This window comes from Gossypium raimondii, chromosome 6, assembly GCF_025698545.1.
Source record: "Gossypium raimondii isolate GPD5lz chromosome 6, ASM2569854v1, whole genome shotgun sequence".
NCBI lineage: Eukaryota > Viridiplantae > Streptophyta > Magnoliopsida > Malvales > Malvaceae > Gossypium > Gossypium raimondii.
In genome coordinates, this window is record NC_068570.1 from 40287595 (window position 1) to 40310472 (window position 22878).

The 22878-nt window shown below is 31.3% G+C and overlaps 1 long non-coding RNA gene across 1 annotated transcript; it reads right to left on the reverse strand.

Moving 5' to 3' along the window:
* Positions 1 to 6788: 6788 nt before the first annotated feature.
* Positions 6789 to 8387, reverse strand: LOC105774378 (uncharacterized). The gene is made up of 2 exons (XR_008196634.1): positions 8196 to 8387; positions 6789 to 6872 (listed from the first exon to the last, which is right to left on the reverse strand). It is a non-coding gene; the product is annotated as an uncharacterized LOC105774378 (long non-coding RNA).
* Positions 8388 to 22878: the final 14491 nt, after the last annotated feature.

The following is a 22878-nucleotide window of genomic DNA, read 5'->3' on the forward strand; positions in this document are numbered from 1 at the left end:
TAAAAAATATGAAGACTTAAATAACATTAAAATAAATGCAACTTAACAAGCAAATACTTCTAAAATAATAACAAAATTAACAATGCCTTTAAAATAAGAACAAAATTAACAATAAAATAAGTTTTATACAATATCCAAACAATAACAACGAAATAGTAGCAATATAATAGTAAAATGATAGCAAAATAGGGAGAAGACAATAAGAAAATAACATTCAAAAAAAAGAGAGTAGATTTTTTTGTCCTTTAGTGAATTCGGGCTGGGCCAGGCTCGAGCCAAAAATACCATACCCAAGGCCCGGTCCATTTTTTAAACGGGTTTTATTTTTTTATCCAAGCCCATTTTTCGGGCCTATATTTTTTCCCAAATCTTCCCACATTTCGAGTGGGTCTTCAGGCTAGGACGGGTAGGCCGACCCATGATCAGGTCTACTCACAGTTTAAAAAAAAAATTGCAACTTTAGGTGAATAAAACCATAACGAGCTTTAGATAGAACTACCATATTCTATTGCTCATAAGTAGATCTTTCACAGTCAAATGTTTCGCTTTCAACCCTTAATGGGGGATGATGACAAAAGAAGATCACAAAGATAGTTACGATCAATTCAATTTATAACAAGAGTAATAAATTTAAATCAATAACTCAATCCTCTTTTGATTCATATGAAATATAATTTTTTTCTCCATTCACAATCTCAATATGATGTCCATTATAATATATATCTTTTAAAACTAATGCATTAACCATCATAAAATTTGTGCTTTTTAGATATTAATATATTAGCTCTTCCGGAGTTTTTAACTAATTTTATACTATCAAATATTAGAATAATATTTGTTTGTTTCATACCAAATAAGATAAGTATTTTATATTTGTAATGATAGAATCCATTACTATATTCTCATATCATTCCTCAAAAATTCTAATAGAAACAAAATATTTGGGCATATGCCACATATGTGGCCAATAATATTTCATATCACATTGATAACATAAGTTATCTTTACCCTTTGAAGAGTTATCTTGAGAACTCTCATTATTATCTTATTTATTACTATGTTCCCACTTTTAGTGGTCCATGATTATATCTTTTATTTTCTTTATGTTTGCATTCACTTCAGGGAATGTAACAAATATGGTAGGACAGACTTCTAAACGTCTCCATTGATTCTTTATTTCATAATCACCATCGCAAAACATGCGTGGATTTCAAATAAAAATATACCTATTCATGTTGTCACGATTAGTCTCCAATTATAAAAAATATGATATAATAAATAAATTATAGTAAAATATACCGAGATTCTTTAGCATCATTGTTATCACCACGGCTATTATCACGAGCACTATTACAAGTAGTAAAACAATTTTGTTTTGGTAATAACATTTATAATCTAATAGTAAAAAATCATTTAATAAACAAAATCAAAATTTTCTGTATGATGCTTGAAAGTTATCGATACACATTGTACCAAATTTTAATACCACATATATGTTATAAAATCTTATGATGCTCTAATCAAATATTTATAAATTCAATTTTAAAAGATATAATACAATAATTTCAAGCATATTTAATAACAATAATTTAATCATAAAAAATTTAATCATCCAAATATCATACATATTATAATTTAATAAAAGAATCTTAGTATTAAAGAAACCTTAAAGTAATAATATTTTTCATAAAATGATTTTACCAAAAACCAATTAACAAAGGAGAAAAACAAACCACGTAATGATTATATAAATTTCTTTGCATAATGATTACCCATAATACGCAGGCCTCAATTGAAGACTGAAATAATAGTAGCTTTAGAAGGCAATTGACAATAGCTTGAGTAGCAAATTTGAGTGACCGACTATTGCATTTGTTGTTACTTGAAAGGGGTAAGGCTTGGTGAAAGGGAAAAAAATTGTGACTTATGGAGAAAAATAATTAAAAGAGAATCGTGCTGATAATGTATTATAAAATAAATAGAAAAAGGGTAAATAACAAAGAAAATATGGGAAGCAATAAAGAATAAGGGTAAGCAAAACTCGATTCGACTCGAAAAAATCGAAAAAAATCGAATTTCGAGTTAAACGAATTGAGTTATTTGAATTAGTCTAATTATTCGAGTCAACTCGAATTTTTTTTTTGAATTTCGAGCTTGGTTTTCGAATTTGAATAACTCGAATCATTTGAATAAACCGAATATCAAACTATAATATTTTACATTTTTACCACAAACTCTCAAACCTCTTTACTTTCCTCCAAAACTTTTACTCTTTCTCACTTCCCCCCAAAACTTTTACTCCTCTCTCATCCCACTCCCCTTCTACCCCATACTAGAGGTGTCCATGACCGGGCGGGCAGGTCCACAAAAAATTTTAGCTGTTTACCAGGCCGGGCATACCCTACCAAATATGGGCTCGAGATTTTGCCTGAGCCCTACTGGGAAAAAATATGGGCGAGCCCTACTGCCTGCCGTTTTAATTTTAATTTTTAAATAAAATTAAAACTAATTGTTATTAAAATTAATTGTTAGTAAAATTATAAAATTATTAATTGTTAATTGTATTAATTGTTGTAATAAAATCTAACATTTGATTAGTAAAACAAAATTGATGTTTTATTATTATTATTTTGTAACACTATCAACTTGTTATTTTCACATGTTTTATTATTATCATTTGATTAGTAAAGTTTGGTTATTGATATTTTGCTGTGATTTTATTTATTCCGATCAATGACGGGGGAATTGCAACTAGAATCAGCAGATGAAAGAAACCTTACTGACTCTGAAGTCTGATCCTCTTCTTCACATTCATTGATTTTTTTAAAATCTGTGTATATGTTGATTAATTCTTGGGTTAAGGTAGTGAGTACTGAGTAGTGACTACTTGCAGAAGGCCCTCCATCTTTTTACTCTTTTTGTAGATTACAAAGCGCTATCTTTAATTTGATTTTGGGTTCCATTTTTTATGTTTTGTTTGATGCTCCATATTGGTTAAAGTAGTGCAGTGATTGCATTTTGGACTTTTTGCTGCCAGCATGTTGTCAATCCTCAAATTAAATTAGGCAACAAAATATAATGAATTGCCATAACTCATAATAATCTATTCAAACTTGACAATACAATACGGGTTTAAATAATCATAACCAAATATTCATGCTTGCTACATCATATAATTACATCATAGTCTTGAACAAACCTTTGTAATATTAGTAACAATACTCTCAAATCTCCCATAGGTAGTTCATTGCTATAAGTCTAATTTTATCACTGCCAATTCTATCCTGTCACCTAAATTTTATAACAAAATATTTAAACATACTTAATTTCATAGCAATAAACAACAAACCATAGTATTCATACATTAATCCATCAACATATTTAATTTTATAACAAAATATAAATTGTTAGCTAAATTAAAATTTAAACATTTAGAAAGAAAGTATCTTAAAAAGCAACTGAAGAAACCTCGTCGTCATCGTCGTCATCGTCGTCATCTTCGTCATCGTCGTCATCGTCCTTTTTGCAACCAATTTCTAACATGAAATAAGAATGAATAATTAGATAATCAAATTGATGAAAAAATAATATTCATCATTACAACAATAAAACGAGAATAATAATTACCTGCTGAAAATCCCTTAGCTCTCATCCAATCATCCAAGCAAACAACGGCTTGAACCGTTTTTGGCTTAAGTGAACTCCTGATAGGTGTGATAACTTTATTACCCATGCTAAAAGCCGATTCGAAGCTACAATCGATATTGGAATTGCCAAAGATCACGAGCCAATAATGAAAGCTCATTGTATCGAATGAACTTTTGCTCCAATAATCTAAAACATCTATTTGACTATTCAACTCAAGCTCGGTTCTTCCAAATAAATGTCCAACTGTGACTTTTCACCCTAGTGCTAGATTCACTTAAATCATTTATAATCATCACTCTCATCAAAATGTCCCCAAAATCAGCACTATTATCATCGTGTTCATCCAAACCGAATCAACGAGATTTTTATCCAAACATTAGAACTCCGACCAAAGAGGAAGACATGGATTTGGATTTCTTAACATACTCATCAAACAAGAGTCTAAGATTGCTAAGAATGGTCTCAACAAAATCTGAAGCATGAACACCATAGATTGTTTTAAAGCAATACTGCACATAATTCAACTTGTAACGAGGATCTAAAATTACAGCACATGACAATATCAACGAATACTCAGCCCAATACTTATTAAATTTCTCTTGCATTTGCTTAACCATTGGAGTTAAAAGCGAATAAGGGCCTTTAACTATATCAAGCAAGAGCTTGTGAACCTTCCAAACCCCTCTAAAATAAAAATTAGCCGTTGGATAATTAAAACCAGAAAAAACACAAGTCACATCATAAAATACTTTCAAAATTTTGCAAAGAATAGCAACATTTCTCCACTCCTCGCTAGAAAGTGCAAACATTTGATAATCTTTATCCCGTTGGCCCCAATAATCTAGCACATCTTTATAGTAAAGAGAAGATTCAAGCATCAAATAAGTAGAATTCCATCTCACACACACATCTTGACGCAACTTTTTGGTCACATTCAAATGAAAACTTTTATCGGCCACATCATAAAATCTTTTTCTACGAATTCCTGACTTTTTTATGTACCTAATCCCATTTCGAATCTTACAAACAACATCATCGGCAAGCTCCAAACCAGCTTTAACTATAAGATTCAATATATGTGCACAACATCTAACTTGAAAAAAAGCACCATCACACAAAATAGCTCGGTTTGCACGAAAACGATTTTTAAGACAAGAAACCATAACATCATTATAAGAAGCATTATCCAAAGTGATGCTAAAAATTTTCTTATCTATACCCCATTGAGATAAACATAAAACAAGCTCATCCGCTATGTTCAAACCATCATACGGAGGAAATAAAGCTCTAAACCTTATGATTCTCTTTTGTAGCTTCCAATCTTTGTCAACCCAATGAGCAGTAATGCAAATATATTCATCATTAGTGTGCTCCGAATTCCAATTATCAGAAGTTAGACAAATTAAACCAGGTGCTTTACCCAACTCTTCTTTAACATGATCTCTCTCTTTTGCATAATACTTTAGGACATCCCTAGTAGCTGTTTGTCTACTTATATTCTTAAAATTAGGACTACCAATTCTCATCATGTATCTAAATCCCGGTTCTCCAACTGTCCTAAATGAATGCTTGCCACACACAAGAAAAGTAGAAATAGCTTGACGACACTCATCAGCATCAAACTTGTAGTTTTTTATAGATGGAACACCTTCTGGTGATGGTTGAGTGGCTATGGTGTATTGAGTGATGTCCTTATTAACTTTTTTCAAACAGCTATTTAGATGACGTCTTAAATGAGAGGTTCCACTAGAAGATTTAGCAGAGAAGATAGTCTTACAGTGATTACATTGTGCCTTCAATTCATTTTGTTCTCGCATTCAAGCTTTGTCATTTCATCCCACACCTTTGAAGTGGTAGACTTTTGACGTTTGATGACTTTCGTACTCATCAAACCCATCGTCCACGGTATAGGAGTGTTCGAACTAGCCATAGTCATAAAAATTGAAGTCTGAAATCGAAAAATAATCTTATTTATAACTCGGTTCTTGAATATATATATACAAATATTTTATTAAATATACAAATAGGTTAAAACAAATGCATACTTGTTGTCTAAATTGTAACTTATATGCATACTTTGATACAAATAGGTTTATATTTTATTAAATATAAAAATAGGTTCAAACAAAATGCATACTTGTTGTTTAAATTGTAGCTTATATGCATACTTTAATACAAATAGGTTTATATTTTATTAAATATAAGAATAGGTTCAAACAAAATGCATACTTGCTATTTAAATTGTAGCTTATATGCATACTTTGATACAAATAGGTTTATATTTTATTAAATATAAAACAAGTTCAAACAAAATGCATACTTGCTGTCTAAATTGTAGCTTATATGCATACTTTGATACAAATAGGTTCATATTTTATTAAATATACAAATAGGTTAAAATTGTAGCTTAGATGCTTACTTTGAAGTTTGAACTCTTTAAATGCTTACTTTTATAAAAAATAATTTAATCTTTTAAAACTTACAAATATATAATTTGTTATTAAATATTTTTTAATAAAATTCATACTAACTTTTGAAATAATTTTAAGCTACAATCAATTATCTTTAAAATTACCTTGTATAAAAAATTTTGAAATAATTTTAAAAGGATATTATGGTCTACAAATGAAAACTAGATAAAATAGTTTAACTTTGAAAGTTCGTTACTGTTATGTAGAGGAAAGCATAAACAAAATTAAAATGCAAACAAAAATGAATAGGAATTGAAATATTGAATGGAACAAAAACATTTATTAGATTTCAAATTTATATATAAACCATAGGCAAATTATTAAATATATAATATAAACCTAAACTAGAAAACATCCTTTGCGTTTAAACAATTGAGATATTCATACTTATTCTATAAGCTAAATTACATATGTACCAAAAAAGAAATTAATGAAATCTATTACAGTGAATAAAAATCTATTAGCAGTAAAAAATCTATTACAGTAAAAAATCTATGAGGAGCGAAACCTCATATACCAATACATCTAGCAGTAAAAAATCTATTACAGTGAATAAAAATGAACATGTGCCAATAAAAGCATCAGGCAACCATAAAGAGAAAAGCAGAAATGAACAAATTAACCTAAATTGCTTATTAGAAGAGAAATAAAAGTCAAATTGATAAACACCTTAGCCAATTGTTGAGTCTGGATGATATTTATGCACCTCTGAAATACAGGCTGTACAAATTGAGTGAATCTGGTACCTAATGCCTGAAAAAGTAAAAAACATTAATCCTAATGTTTACTAAAATCATGTACTGCAGATTAAAAAATCATGCGGATTGGACTGGTTCCAAAACTAATAAGAACTAGTAGTTTGTACACACTCCCATTTTCCAAGTTATTGCACAGAAGAAGAAAAAGGCAAAAATCATTAAGCCAAAAACAATACTCTGAAGAGACTTTAGATCTCAGTGGGTAAAATAAAAGTAAAACCAGCAACAATTTAGGTCCAATTTAGTTACAGTACGCATTAAAACTCCTGTCAAAGGATAAAACAGTTTAGGTACAATTTAGTTACAGCCAACTCTATAGCAGCTTGAAGTCTCTTTCCAAAATACTGCTAGATGTATTCCCTATTCAATTACTTGCTGACCTCAGAGTAAAATAAAAAACATGAAACTAAATACAAACCAATACATGCAATTAGCTCATAGGACCGAAACCTCATATACCATATCAGACCATAGCAAATTACTTTCAGGACCAAAACAACAAGGTTAATGAGGACAATATAGTTCCATAACTGGAGAGGAAAAAAAACAACCATTTAGTCCAAACGTTCAATCAACTCAAACAATTTCGCCTTAGGCTTTTGTAAAAAAAATGATTTAATGAGTGTTGATGTTGAGACGCGTTTCACATCTATGGAATAGAGTGGACTGAACGTGGTGGCCATCTAATCTAAAGTTCCTAGCCCCACGCAATGGGCGTTGAGTTTGATTATCCTTTTCATCTAATCTGTTGACTAAACAACAATCAATTTCCTTACAGACCCCTTCTTCATCATTTCAATGTTTCACCCAGTTTTCTTATGGGCTTTTTTAATTTTAAAAAAAGTTTCATACTTCTAATTAAAGTGTTCATAGGCTCTTCTTTTAAAAGAGCAAGTCTAACAGACATCCATCAAAATTGGAAGTTGGTATCGAAATATCAGGATTACCAATAAGTGGAGACAAATTCTATTCCTAGGTTTTTTGCATCTTCTAAGGCATTGCAAAAAAAAAATAAAAAAGAACAGTTGATGAGACATCATTAGGTTCGGACCATCAAGCAAAGCAGCTATTACGCATGGCATCAATGAACCCTGAAATGTCATCTTAGAATCTCAAAACACAAAAGGCGTTTATTATATTTCAGGCTAGCATTTTTATGTAACACAGAAAAATGAAGAAACAAGAAAAGAAATGACAAACAAAGAAGATCAGCAGGCAAACAAAGAAAAGAGTAACCTGAAGAAGAATAATTAGAAGAAATGAAGTATCTTAAAGAGAATGAAAACGAGGAAATCGAAGAAGATGAGCAAACTCGTACCTGTACCAAACTCCCTTGTATGCTTGCTTCTACTTGGTGATTCGGGAAGAAACAAACCCTTAAACGCTTGATTCTGGAAGTGGGTGGAGGACCGGAGGTGGATTGGTGGAGGTCTTGACGGTGGAGGTGGATCGGCAGTCAAGGAAGAGAAGGTTAGGGATTTGGAATTGGAAGACAGACGGTGGATTGGGAAATGAAAACTAAAACTAAAAAGTAAAAACTTAAACATAAAAATAAATATATATTTTTTAAACATAAAAAATTTAAACTATTATATTTTAAACATAAAAAAATATATAATATATTTAATATATTTTCAGTCGGGTGGCCCGCCAAAAAATTTTGTTCGAGGTCTGCCCATTTTTAAACGGGCCTATTTTTCTGCTTAAGCCCATATTTCGGCCTATATTTTTACCCGAACCTCCCATATTTCAAGGCGGGCCGTCGGCAGGTCGGGCCGCCCGACCCATGGACAGGTCTACCCCATACCCATTCCCCCCCAAATTTTTTTTAAATATTTTTCCCCAAAATTTTACTCCCTCAACCCCCAAAACTTTTTATTTTCCCCCTAACTTTTACTTTTCACCTTTTTCCCCAAATCAAAAATTAAAATCATCCAAAAGAAAATCCCTAAACTTAAATAGTAATAATTTTATCTATATCTACTATTTATATTATTAAATTAAATTTCACATTTTGTACTATTTATATTATTAAATTGTTTAATCATATTGAATCTTTATAAATTTTTGTTAAAATTGTATTATTGATGATGTCATAAAATATTTGTGTTAAAATTTTATGTTGGTATCAATTTCACATTTTATCTTTAAGATAAATTTTATTAAAAAATCACATTTTTACATTTAATATATTTTTAATTTCAAAATATATAGTGACAAGAATCAGAAGATAATTGAAACAACTAAGCAAGCCATGAAGCTAACCCATATATAAAAGATTAATAAATAAATTATGAGGGGATGAAAATTAATAACAAATTTGATTACGGTGGGTGACAGTGATTACAAGGATCCAAAATTTTTTTTTAATTTAACTCGAACAAATATATTTGATTCGAATTTCATCTCACTCGACTTGATTCGAGAAAATTTTAAATCTCGTTAGGATGATAAAATAGAATCCGTCAACTCAATTAACTAAAAATTTTTTCATTCGATTCAATCGAACGCTCACCCTTAATAGAGAATATATTTTATTGATCAATGGGCATATTTACAAAGCTTCTCCAAAGTCTCTATTTATAGGCATAAGAAGTATAAATGAAATAGAGATCTACTTCTAATGACTACTAGAATTTAAAGTATACCAAAACATATCTTGATCTTGATGGACATCCACTTAATAAGATATTCATAACAATCGTTATTTTTGTTATTATTTTATCCTTTATTCTAAAAATAAAATACTTATAAAATTATGGTTATTATTGTAAATCTAAAAGAATTATAATATGAACAAGAGAGAAAAGTAGAAACAAAAGTTAAAGAATAATTCTATTTTTACTTGGAATACTAAAAGCTTATACATGTTCTCTATTTATAAGGCCTCAATCACCATAGGTTACAAACATATAATAAAGATAATTAAGGTAACTTATAAATTTTTAGGGGTTAGAAGAGTTACAAGAAAATAAATTCTCAAAGGTTATGGGAGTTATATGGACACCCATTTTACAACATTCCCATTGGATGTCCATCAATGAAAATGTACCTCATTAAAACCTTATTAGGAAAAACATTGTGGGATAAAAGCCTAATGAAGGAAAAAGAGTACACAATCTCCTATTGCAACATGCATCGTTAAAAACCTTTACTAGGAAAACCCAATGAGACAAAATCTTAATTAAAGGAAAAGTATACAACATGTGTTAGATTCCCCTTAATGGCAACATCACAATATATCTTTGAGTCGACACATTTCAATCTTGTATACTAATCTTTCAAACATTGTGGTTGGCAATGCCTCGGTAAAAAGATCAACCAAATCATCACTCGAGCAAATTTGTGGAACTTTATATAATCTTTCTTATCAAGATCATGAGTGAATAATAATTTGGTGAAATATATTTTGTTGTGTCACCTTTGAAGTAACTACCCTTCCATTGAGTTATACATATTGCATTAACTTTGTATATAATAGTTGACATCTTTTCTTGCAAAGGCAAATCATATATCTTCTGAATATGTTAGGTCAACAACCTTAGCCAAACACACTTTCAGCTTGCCTCATGCATTGCAATTATTTCTACATTATTTGAAAAGACAACAACTAATGTTTGTTTTGTTGAATGTCATAATATGACAGTGCCTCTATGTGTAAATAAATATCTCGTTTGAGACCAACTTTTATGTGGATCCAATAAATATCCAGCATTGACATAGCCAAATAATAGAGATCTTGAATCACTTAAATAAAATAACCTTATTTCAACGGTTCCTTTGAGATATTTAAATACATGTTTAATCCTATCCAAATGTCTATATCAGGTCGAATTAAATCTTACTAATAAGCTTAAAACGAATGTTATATCAGGTCGAGTGTTGTTTGCAAGATACATCAATGCCCCTATGGCACTTAGATATGGTATTTCAGCACCAAGAAACTCTTCATCATTTTTCCAAGATCTTTCATCTCAAATTCTTCCTTTAAAATTTATTGTATTTTGAAGCACTTTTCTAACACCCCATACCCGACCCGACCATCGGGTCTGAGTTACAATGTGCCAAATCCATTGCCAAGGGACTACAATTAATTTATATACGAATACAGATCACAATTCATATAACTTATGAGTATATAATAACACTATCAACTAAATTCAATAAATATTATTTTTATACTTAAGTTCATATAAACATAAAGATATACTAACAGTGACTCAACTAGATAGGTACATGCCAAACAATTCAAAAACGCAAATACACCAACATTGTTAAGTCCTTGATCTTCTCTGGATGCTGAAGTCGAATACATTTGCAAATGAATCATTTCTCATTTTCATTTTCATTTCCATTTCAAGAAAACCACTTTCATTTCCAAATAATTCCATTTCGCCATTTCAGAGAAAACCATAATCATTTTTGAATGTTTTCCATTTCTCTATTTCTATTCATTATGTTCATTTTCGATTCAACACACAATTCATTTCTAGTTTCAACGAGCTAGCAGAAGGACCTATTGGGCATATGTAATTAGGGCTCAAATGATTTATAATTAAGTTTCAACTTTTTTCCCAATAATTATAAACTTATTTAGTCACGAAGTCATTCCATTATAGTATCGTGACTGATCTCTCATTAACGACATAGCATTACGAAAGCATCTACTCAGTGCTCATCCAATGACCTCGTCATAAATGTGTTACCCTCATAGGATATCATTGATCTCTTTGGGATAATATATGCTCTCCCAATATGATCTTATTTAATCTCATGGTAACCATTACATCTTCTTTCATGAAAATTCAATCACTATCAAATAGAGATCAAGTCATTCATCACAAATACGAACGACCGATAGCCACGTTTACTTTTCATCAACCATGTAATGCCTGTGAGAGGATATCATTTAACCATGTCTCGGACTATGAATTCTACTGTTGTGAATGAAGCTACGTACTGTAGAAGTCATACACCTAATGCACCAGCTTTGGGTTCATTATCTATTCGAACTAAGACTTTTGTTTACATCACAGTGTACGAGTTATGCATATATAGACCACCATCCACTCAAGATTTAGGTATGCCACACTATGAACATCACAAGTGAATAAGTTCGTAAATAGATTCAGGATCTATTCTACTTGGGTCATGTCTGATGTACTGTCAGTCCAGTCAGTCACATATCTGTTTCTATCTTCTGGGAGTCATCCGCTTTGATGTCCAAGACAAAGCATCTCCCCAATTGGATTGATAGACGACATATCAGTCTTTTAATCGGTTTGCTCATTCGTAATTAGACTAAGGGCATGTTTAGGTTCGTCTAATAATATAATTTTTCTTTCGTGCTACGATCTAACCACGTAATATTCCTTAGTATTAGTTTAAAGAATAGACAACCAATAAGCAACATTTGCTTCTATTTTGCCTTGCTTACAAAAACCATTTGAGGATAATAATGCAAAGTATATTAATTATAATAAATGAATTTTTTTTATTAACCAATCTATTCAAAAAAAAATTACAAGTGTATATTGACAAAAATACTACACTTAGGGCACTGAATCCAACATCTCATAGGGCAAAAATTGTCTCCATGGCCAAGACATCCGCAAATGAAGCAAAACAAAGTTAACTTTTTATATTGGAATCGAGCATAAATGTGATTTAAGGACGATGACGTTATAATCTTCTTTTGGCGTTTTAAGGGTTTTCGAACATCAACCTTAACCCAAATATGCATATAACTCATATAGCCTTGATTTAATTGCTTTGAATCATAATAAAAAAAAGTTCCCCAATGAAGTTCCCAAATTGTTTTGCAACACCTTCAGAAAATAAACTTGTTGGGAGATCATGAATTTGTAGCAAAAAATATGTAAAAATCAAATGTACCTGTAACAGATCTTCGTCATCTTCCAAATGATGGAAAACCAATAAGTGATTATTGAAAGTCCACAGAGCATAATTTATAACTCAATCAATTTTTAATTGATGATAGAACTTGAATAAAAATCTTTTCTCTCCCAAATCAGAAATCTGAACCCCTTCTAAAGGGTGCCATAAATTCACCATTGTATTCCTCATTGCTAGAAAATGGACAACCTTGTTGTAAGGAAACACCCAATAAGACTATATTTGTAACATCTCGGGATAGGGCCTAAAAGTTTGAACCAAACGAACGATTATTATCTATTAAGGTCCGAGGTTGATAGGTTAACAGTTAAGGTCTAAATTGCAAAAAGGGTAAAAGTAAGAATATTTGAATAGTTATTTGACCAAATAGTTGAGGAAATAGCTTCCTTCTTTGGTTTGAAACAAAGACATGCACGTTGGATTTCTTCTGTCATTAGGAGACCCTTATGTTCTAAACTACCCAAGTTACATATGAATTTAAACCCTTATATTAGCCAAACCTTCATAGAATTCTTTCTCTGTTTCCTATCGAGTTTGTGCAAATAGAAAACTAAGCTCATTTTTTGTAAAGATTCAAGGTAAGAATCTATTTCTCTATTGGGTTAGACGTTTAAAAGTAAATTTAGAACTTTTAGGAAAGTTCATAGCAGAGGAAACTAGGTTCGCCAAAATATTAGTATGTACAAACCTATGCTCGCTTGTGTTTATGTATGAGCTTTATAGTGCTTCGAATAATAGTGATTTATGTATGTTTTGTGAAGTTGCAGACTTGACAGGGTTGTCTACAAGCAAAGACAAGGGAAAGGTGAAGCTTATTTAAAGCTTCTAGCAAATTGGTGAGTGTTCAGGGATCGCCACTTGTATGTGCGAATTCTAGTGTTAATCAGGAGTTTAGGGCTTTATCCTAAGTTTCGGGAGTAAGTCTTCTCCAAAATCTGTATTGTGACTGTGTTTAAATATGTGTTTTCTTTGTATTGCGAGCTAGTTACGAACAACATTTTACGAGCCCCTCAAAATTTGCGACCTCTATGTTTAAGTAAATATTTTGACTCTATAATCTTTTGTGACCATTGGATATAATCGCATGCCATAGGATTGTGAGTACTCACTTTTTTGTTTTGTGATTTGGGCGAGAGACCTAGGACATGTTAGGAGAAATAAGGGAATGACGAACTAAGCTTCACTCAATGGGATATGCTGGTGTGATGGAGAGTGTTAGATTAATGCTACACTTATGGGATATGACAGACTCTTTGAGTCAAAGTGAGGAATCATAAAGAGATCCGTTTATGCAACAAAAAAATAAGATTTGAATAAGATTGTGTTTTTCCAAAATGTTATGTTTTCCTATTTTAAGCTAATTGGCAGTAGGTACCCGCAAACCAGGCTTCGCATAAATATGGTGAACCCAGTTCGCAGAACAATAACTCTGATAAAGCCTTATTTGACTTATGTTTTTGTGCATGCTATGTGGTTTTGATGTACATTCATTGAACTCGCAAGAGCTCACACACTCTTTTCTAAACACTGTAGACAACTAGATCGCACTGTGCGTAGTGGTGATGCGAGCGATCCAGGTGAGGCATAAACACTGAATAGGTGGTACAAATGAACTCTGGACTGAAAGGCAATGTGAGACTCCGTTTGTGCATAGAGATATCTCTCTTAGTTGACTTAGTTGATTGCTCTAAGACTTAGGATTTTTCATGTTTTCTTTTTATTTCAAGCTCGTGAACTGATAAAACTATATATATAAACCTGAATGTTAAGTATGTTAATTTCTTGTTGGTATGAATATAATTCGAAACCATGTTTGATGTTTTCTTAATTTACAAGTTCATGTCTAAGTATTTAATTTCTAACCAGAGTGTTTGCCATAAGTTAGAGTATGAAATAATCAAAATCGAATAATTTACACAAAGTTCACCGAAGTTGCGCGAAGTGACAAAGTTGTCGGCTGTGCAAAGTGTGAACCCTTAATAAGTTACAATATGCAGAATAGGAAAGACCGTATGATACGAGTTCGCAGAATCTAAACGCAAAAGAGATCGTTCGCGAGACCTACCCTGTGTAAGGAGACTTGTTCTGCGAAGACTAGAATCCATGAGTTGTGTAAGTTGTGAGCCTTAGAAGAAAGTTATTGTGTATTAACAGCCTTCCACATGTTTACACGTGAGTTTTCTTTTTGTTTACATGTCTTTTGATGCGACATGTGAACCCCTTTTGCCTGCAAGAGCTAAGTATTATGAGTTAAAATCTCAGAGCTCACACGTTCCTTATTTTATTCACATGGTATGATGGTGTGCTGGGGGTTCAGTTAGAATTGAAACAGAAAGTCACGTCGGTGGCTAATGTAACATTCTGGGTTGGGGTCTGACCGTCTCGACTGGATTTGGGGTGTTACAATATTCATATATCGGCTTCTGCAGATTTGGTCCTCCATTAAACATCCATGCTTCGTCTTCATTGTCCTCCAAATTCAGATTCGCCATTTTTTTATTCATGTATCCAAAGGCACAAGAAGACAAACTATAAATTTTGTAAAACAAAGGAACACACTAAAACAAGCCAAAACAATAGGAACAAAAGAGAAACCAAAAGGAAGAAAAATTCGTGTCACTAAGAACGGACAAAATAGAGAGAAAAGAGTGTCATTACGACAGACAAAAAAATAATTAGTTACACTGATTTGGGATTAAAAAAAGTCGAAAGAGTGTTTTTTTTTTCAATTTTAAAATAGATGAAAGGATAAAACATAGAAAGTCAAGCAAAATCTTTTACTTTTAAAAATAAATCTAATTTAATCCTAATTCTTTTAAAGATATATTTTAATAAATAAAATAAATAATCCTAAATTTTAAATGTTTTGTATTGATTCCTATAGATTGGATCAAAAAGAATTCTTGAATGAGGTATTCAACTCCAGGGATGAATCGAAAAAGAAATCTTTATCGGCTCTACCTCCTATTTTTTATGAAGAAAATAAATCTTTTTATCGAATGATAAAAAAAAATGGGTCTAGATCTCCTGCGGGAATGATTTAGAAGATTCAAAACAAAAAATAGTGGTATTTGCTAGCAACAACATAATGGAGGCGGCCAATCAAAATAGATTGATCCGAAATCTGATTCAAATCCAATTAATTTGAGCTTTCATGTCAAATTTTGTATACAATCCACATATTAACTTATTTTTTTAACACATTGGACAATCATTATACTTACATAAAAAATGAACTTTTAAATGCCAATTTTAATAAAATTAATATACAAAATTAATTAAACTATATATATCAATTAGTATTCAGAAAAGACCACTAATGACGAAAATGGTAACTATCCAACCAAGGGGAGGATAAGAACGAGGCATAGGGTCTTCCCTTTTTATTTTTCAAGAGAAAAAGAAGTAAGAGTAAATTAGAAAGTAGGGTAAAAAGTAATTGAAGAAGTTGTAAGCATTAAATGGAAGAAATAAAAAATAACAAGCATATTCAAATTTGAATGGGAAAAGGTGAGTCGATGAAGTGTCATATTCACATTGTTTTTAACATGTTTTTGATTATGGGATAATTTCATATTAATCCTCCTAAATATAAATTTTTTATTTTAGAGATCTTTTCTTTTCTTTTTAATTTTTATCTTGATTTTAATAATTATTTAATTTCTTGTTATGTCATTAACTTCAATTTTATCTTTTTCAATTTCATTTGACTTTAAGTTTAAATTTTAACTATAATATTAATTTTGACATTGATTTGAATTTTGAGTGAATTAAATTTTCATTATATAATTGTGCTAAAATTCCATTTTAATTTGAATTTCATGTTAATTATTATTTGGGTATTATATTTTAGTTTAAGGTGTAATATTGCATATTGTTAATTTAAATATATTTACCTCTTATTTTAACTAATATTGTTTTTGTAACTTTTATTTTTTAAATATATAACCCATTTAAAAATAATTATAATATTTTTCAAATATGTTAAGCTTCATAAGTAATAGTGGTATTTTAAAATTTTCAACTAAATTAGATAATAATTAGGCTAAAATGGGATCCTAAAACATATAAGAGTATTTAAGCACTTTTAATTAATTCAAATTTATAAATAAATAGATTAAATTTAACAAAATTAAAAATTTTAAAACTTGAAAATGATTATTAATGTAATACAATAAATTATAATTGTTTGAACAATATAATTAAAATTATTTTAAAATAACCTTAAAATTAATGACTTTAAAATTATAAAGGATAAAATAATTATAAGAATAAATAACTGTTGTAAAATAGATATCCATATAAATCTCATAACTCTCAAGAATGCATTTCCTTATAACTCTCATAACCCCTAAAATTTATAGGGTACCTTAATTATCGTTATTATATGTTTGCAACTTATGGTGATTGAGATCTTATAAATAAAGGACATATATAAACTTTTGGTATTCCAAGTAGAAGTAGAATTATCCTTTCATTTTTGTGTATACTCTTCTCTCTTGTTCATATTATAATTCTCTTAGTTTTATAATATGTTATCAACACGATCTTACTTAGAGTGATAGTTCCTTTTATCGACGATCAAATTTATCCTCCTTGATTTTCAAGATCTTAAATGGCAAGATGCGAAGTTTTGGTTAACTTATTTTATTTTTATGTTCTTAAGGATGGTTAAAGATTTGGTACCGTTATCTATATGAAATCGGGAAATAAGATTCACTCTCAAAGTTTACTACTGATAAATTTTGATTGGATTCAAAGTTTACTACTGAAGTTTAATTTGCTTAATTCTTGATAAAATCATCAAGGCTCAACGTTGAACAAGAAAGTTACATCAACTTAATTAGATCTCTATCATTACATTTTTTCAACCATAACATATTTAAATATTAAATTGACTTGATATAAATATTTGAGATAGTCTTCTTTTAAGTTTTAATTTCATGAGTTACTTATTGTTTTAAACATCTTATTTGTTCATGAAAATGAATATTAATTGACTTATTTATGCCGCTATAGTAGGTTTTATAATTAAATAATATATTTAACTAAAACATTTTTAGCATGCAAATTTGTGTTGATAAACCAATGGATTTTATGATTGTTTAGATTTCAAAATCAATGGATTTTTTTAGTTGTTTAGATTTGACTTTTTCAAATATAGATTACATTCCTCTAATGTCTCATCTTAATTTGGTTATAGAATTTAAAATTTTCAATACTTATACATGCGTAGTTCTAAAGACAATTTTTGAGAAATGTCTAAATTGGTTTTGGGGTTGATTCTAATATAGAACTACAAGTTTAATTGTTGTCATTTTTAATTCTTGAATTATTTAGGTTGAAAACATTTTCATAAACTTACAAATGAGAATTATTATATTAATTTGGCCATTGGCACTTTTATGGACCTCGTTTGTATTAACCGATTGCTATTTGATAATAAGCATAAAAAATTGCGCGGTTTGATTTTGCAAATGCCTTATATTTTTCCTACTATATAGTCTTGAGAAAATTGTTACTTTTATAGAGCTATTAAAGGTAGTTCATACGCTTTATATTATTTCATTTGTAAATAGAAAAGTTCTATGAACATGGACAATTGGATTTTGAGTTGAATTTTATGCTTGTTTTCGAAGGCGGTTATGAAAAATTTGCTAGTTCTTGCATTAAGTCTGATTTTGATGCTTGAGACGTGATTTTTATTCAAACATTTTATTTAGGTTTGTCTTTATACATAACCTAGCTAGCTATTCTTGGTAATTAATTGATTATACAAAACGGTTGTGGTAAAATTTATGAAAATATGAGTTGCATCCTTTTATTTGATATCTTTTGAAGTTTGGATTTTTATGACATATTAATTATTGTTACTTTTATTTGGGACTTCCATGGGCTTGTCAAATGAGTTCGCCAATGATAACCTGAGGAAGAGTTAGTTGTCGAGTACTACCAGACTCATCAGGGACATCACAGAAGAATAATAAAAATGGGGAAAAATCATATAGGTTCATTATGCGAGTACGAAATTGAAAGGAATTGGGAGTTTGCATATTTTCAAAATCTCCCAAGCAAGATGTTTGATGAGGAAGATTGAAAAGAGGGTTTTACCCCATAGGAAGGTTCAAGCACGAGTCGAATCGTAAGGACACAAGAAGGGTAACGTCGTAAGAATCCATCGATTGGGTCAAATAATCCTGTAGATCACCATTACAGCACGAAGAATGCTAGGTGCTAAATACAATAAGAAGTCTGTAGTGCTACTAACGAATTACAGGGAGTTTTAAATTTTGCATTTCACTTATTGTCCCTTGAACTAGAGAATCTGTATGACATTACTGAATGAAATATCACTAAGTTTGTCGAACTTATGTTTGAAGTGTATGATTGCAGGGCTAATGGTGGACTCGAGGATCGTGATGGGAATCAAGCCAATCATAGCCAGGCCCTATCAATGGTGGTAGTTGTTTCATGTATATAGAGGGGTACCTTTGGAGGTCACACATCAGGGATTCCTTAAGTATAACCGTATCCAAGTCATAAATCTTATTAAGTTGTAATAATTGTCCAAGTCTCTTAAGCTGAGATAGCGTCATGAACCTAGTACATGTATGCATTAATAATTATTTCAATGTTTAAATTGGGAAGTCATTATTACTTATGAAAAATTAGAATTGGTTAATGGTGCTGCAATTTAGTGGTATGTATATAACCTAGCTAGGGTTGCAAATCATCGATTAGGGACTTATTAAGAGATTAGGGAAATATTGGCATACAGTATCCGAATTCGGTAGATGGGTCAAGTATGGGGTGTTACATTCACAACTCTTTTTATTTGGGCTTGCCAAACAGCTATTGATGCAGCTTGCTGAGCAGCTCCTGCAACTCTCTGGACTTCATCTGCTATTGTGTGAAGTATATCCTTATCACCTTGACCCTCATAGTGAGGTCTATTAACTCTATTTCTATGTCAAGAATCGGCTTAATCCATGCCGTGTGTATCGATTCCTATTTTATTCTCACGCTTAACAGGGTGGTCACTGCTGTTAACTTATTCTTTATTTCTCAATTAGTGTATCATTATTAGCTATATACTAGAACACTTCATAATTAGCATCCAAATCTTGACTCAGACTTAACTCAACCTTGGCGTGTACCTCTAGACTCAATTCTAAGCTCGATTTAATATGAGAATCAGCTAAACCTATAGCTTTGATACCACAGGACACCACATCCATTTCCATAGCAACTACGATCAATTATACAAAATGAAACTATTTACATATGTAGACAAGTATATTACATATTCTTAATATGTTACATAATTTTTCCTAGGTCTTATACTAGTTTACGAAAGCTCTTATGCTAACTCGAGGTTGAATTAAGACCAAATTGTAAAGTTTAATAAACATCGGGTTGACGTCGCAACTTTGGGGTTACTCGTTATGACGCAACTCACTGACTTCATCTCGTCGCGATGTTATGGGTCTGACGTCGCGACGTGACCTTTGTTTTCAAATGGTCCAAAAGGTACCAATTTGTAATACATAAACAAAACAATTCAATGTTTCCATTCACCTTTCCAACCAAAGATACATCTTCAATAGGTTCACTTCTAAACATTAACACATTATATACATGTGCATTACATCAATTGCATCTTTTCAATTCAAACACATAATAAAATTTCATGATACTAACCATTTCATCACTTGGTAGTAATTCACCCACATGCAAAAATTGTTACATCTATTCATCCAATTCATAGCTATATTCCATTCTCAAACATGAAAATTAACCATTTGGCCATAGCAAATTTACCATTTCTAACTTTACATATCAACAAAATCTCATACTATGCTAAATCGAATTAAACCTAGGTACATGTCATATATTAAACAAAAAGGGAATATAGAATCATTGTCAAGTCGAAGACCATCGATTGGATGCTAAAATAATCTCTCAAAACTTCGAGTTTCACCTATACTTGACCACGGAATGAAAAAACCGTACGCTGAGCGATAATGCTCAATGGTACTTCCATTATTCAAGTCAATATAACACAAGTATTATTCAAATGAATATAACCAATTCATGTAACACCCCAAGCCCAAACCGATCATCGAATTCATGTATTGGGTGGTACAAAGACTTGAATAACTGGTTAACATATCTAAATCAAACTCATTTCATTCTTGACTGTTTAATATACACATTAAACTATACTACTATATACATCTCCCAAAGTTACTACCTTATAACCCTATTAAAAAATTTTAAGTTAAACATTATAAATTTCAATGACTTCAACTAAACCCCAGAGGCGTAACCTCTAGGAGTGCCCTCTATACGCATGTTATGACTAGCACTCCATTTTTCCTCAAATTGGCAAAGTCTGGCTCAGCCCTTCACTCGAACCTCAAGTGAAAACTTTATCCTACAGTTAAGCAAACCAGTTGTAAGTTCAATAGAACTTAGTGAGATTCTACATAACGGTCATATAGAAAATTTCAAAACTTCAAGAATGAAATTCTAAAAAGAAATTTCAAATCCCTGGTCATCTTAGTCCGGTGACAATTTTTACCGATGAGATCTATGTCTCCCCCTCTTTCCCGTAGCTCACCACTGACTAACTTATTCTTTATTTGGAGTATAAACTTTCTTTAAGGTAAAGGGCCTCTAGGATTACAGACCAAATTACACCTCAACCTAAATTTCCCTTCTTTTGCAACTTTGGATGTGAAACCCAATGTTTAGCATGGGTTATCTAAAATTTACTTCATTGGGTTTCAGATTGTTATCTTCCCTTGTTCCTAGCGTATTGCCCGTCCCAGGTTGGTCCCTGGTGGACTCCTTCTTCCGTCAACCTGAGTGACTTAACCTCCTTAGTGGACTTAACTGCCACTAGCTATCCCTTATACGTAGACCTTTAGGTTCCGCTCAATCTTCTAATATAACCTCTGTTACATGTTTATTTACCAAATATCTGCAACCTCGTACCACAATTTTTTCATAACTTGACTTTAAAATTCCTACCAAAGGGTTTACCTTGTTCTGTCAGCCTTTGAGTTCATACCATTTGGAGATCTTTACCTATCACCATCATCGATTTATTACATCTTATAATTCTTGTGTTCACCACCCCGACAGATTCTTTTTGATGTTATAGCTAAGCTATGATCTTACACTCTTTTACTCCGTGTTTACTGTCCCAGCAGACGTTCCCTTGTTTATTATCCCGACGGACTATACTAGTTTTTATTGTCGAGCTATGGTCTTACACATTAGATCTTTTTTAAGGTGTCACCCCGAAAGACCCCTACTGTCATGCGGTGTCGCCCCATAGAGCCTGCTGAAAGTCGTCGCAGTGTTGCTTTATGGAACCTAGTAAATTTTGTCATGGTGTCATCCTGAAGAACCTATTTCACATTTCACCCGGAGCTTTGCATCGCGGTTTGCTCCCAACAATCCCAGATGGTGAAATCTTAACGAAATTCTAATTTCCCAATTCCTTCTCCTATTCTTTCATTATGTATTTCCTAACATTGATGCTCGAAAGTAGTGTCCCTTCCGCAAAGCCCAAACCTTTGCACATCACGGTTTGCACTTACAATATTGTATGACGGTATCTAATAGAGTCACCATTTTTCCTATCCTAACTTCATCTAATCCCGTCAGTCATTTTTATCTCATAGAAAATATCAAACAAATTATCATTATATATTCGACATACCAACAACTAATTATCAACCTTTTATTATTAAACAAATAGCAAAAAATCAGGAAGCTCACACAAAAATTTGCGCATGCACAGCCTACTCTTTCTTCAAGCACGTACACACCACAATCTTAGCCAACCTTTGTACACACAACGTGATGCTAGTCAATCACAGAACATCATCTATCATCCAGAATGTAACGTACAGAAACTCATCTTGCTTTCTTATGACTAACAATTTAGCTCGTCCAAACGTCGGAGCCTCTTTTGTCCTGGAAACTAAGCATAACAAACATTTATCGGTTACCTTAAAGGCAGTCAAACCTTAAAAACCAAGAGTTCACAATTATACAGAAGCTTTGAAAGT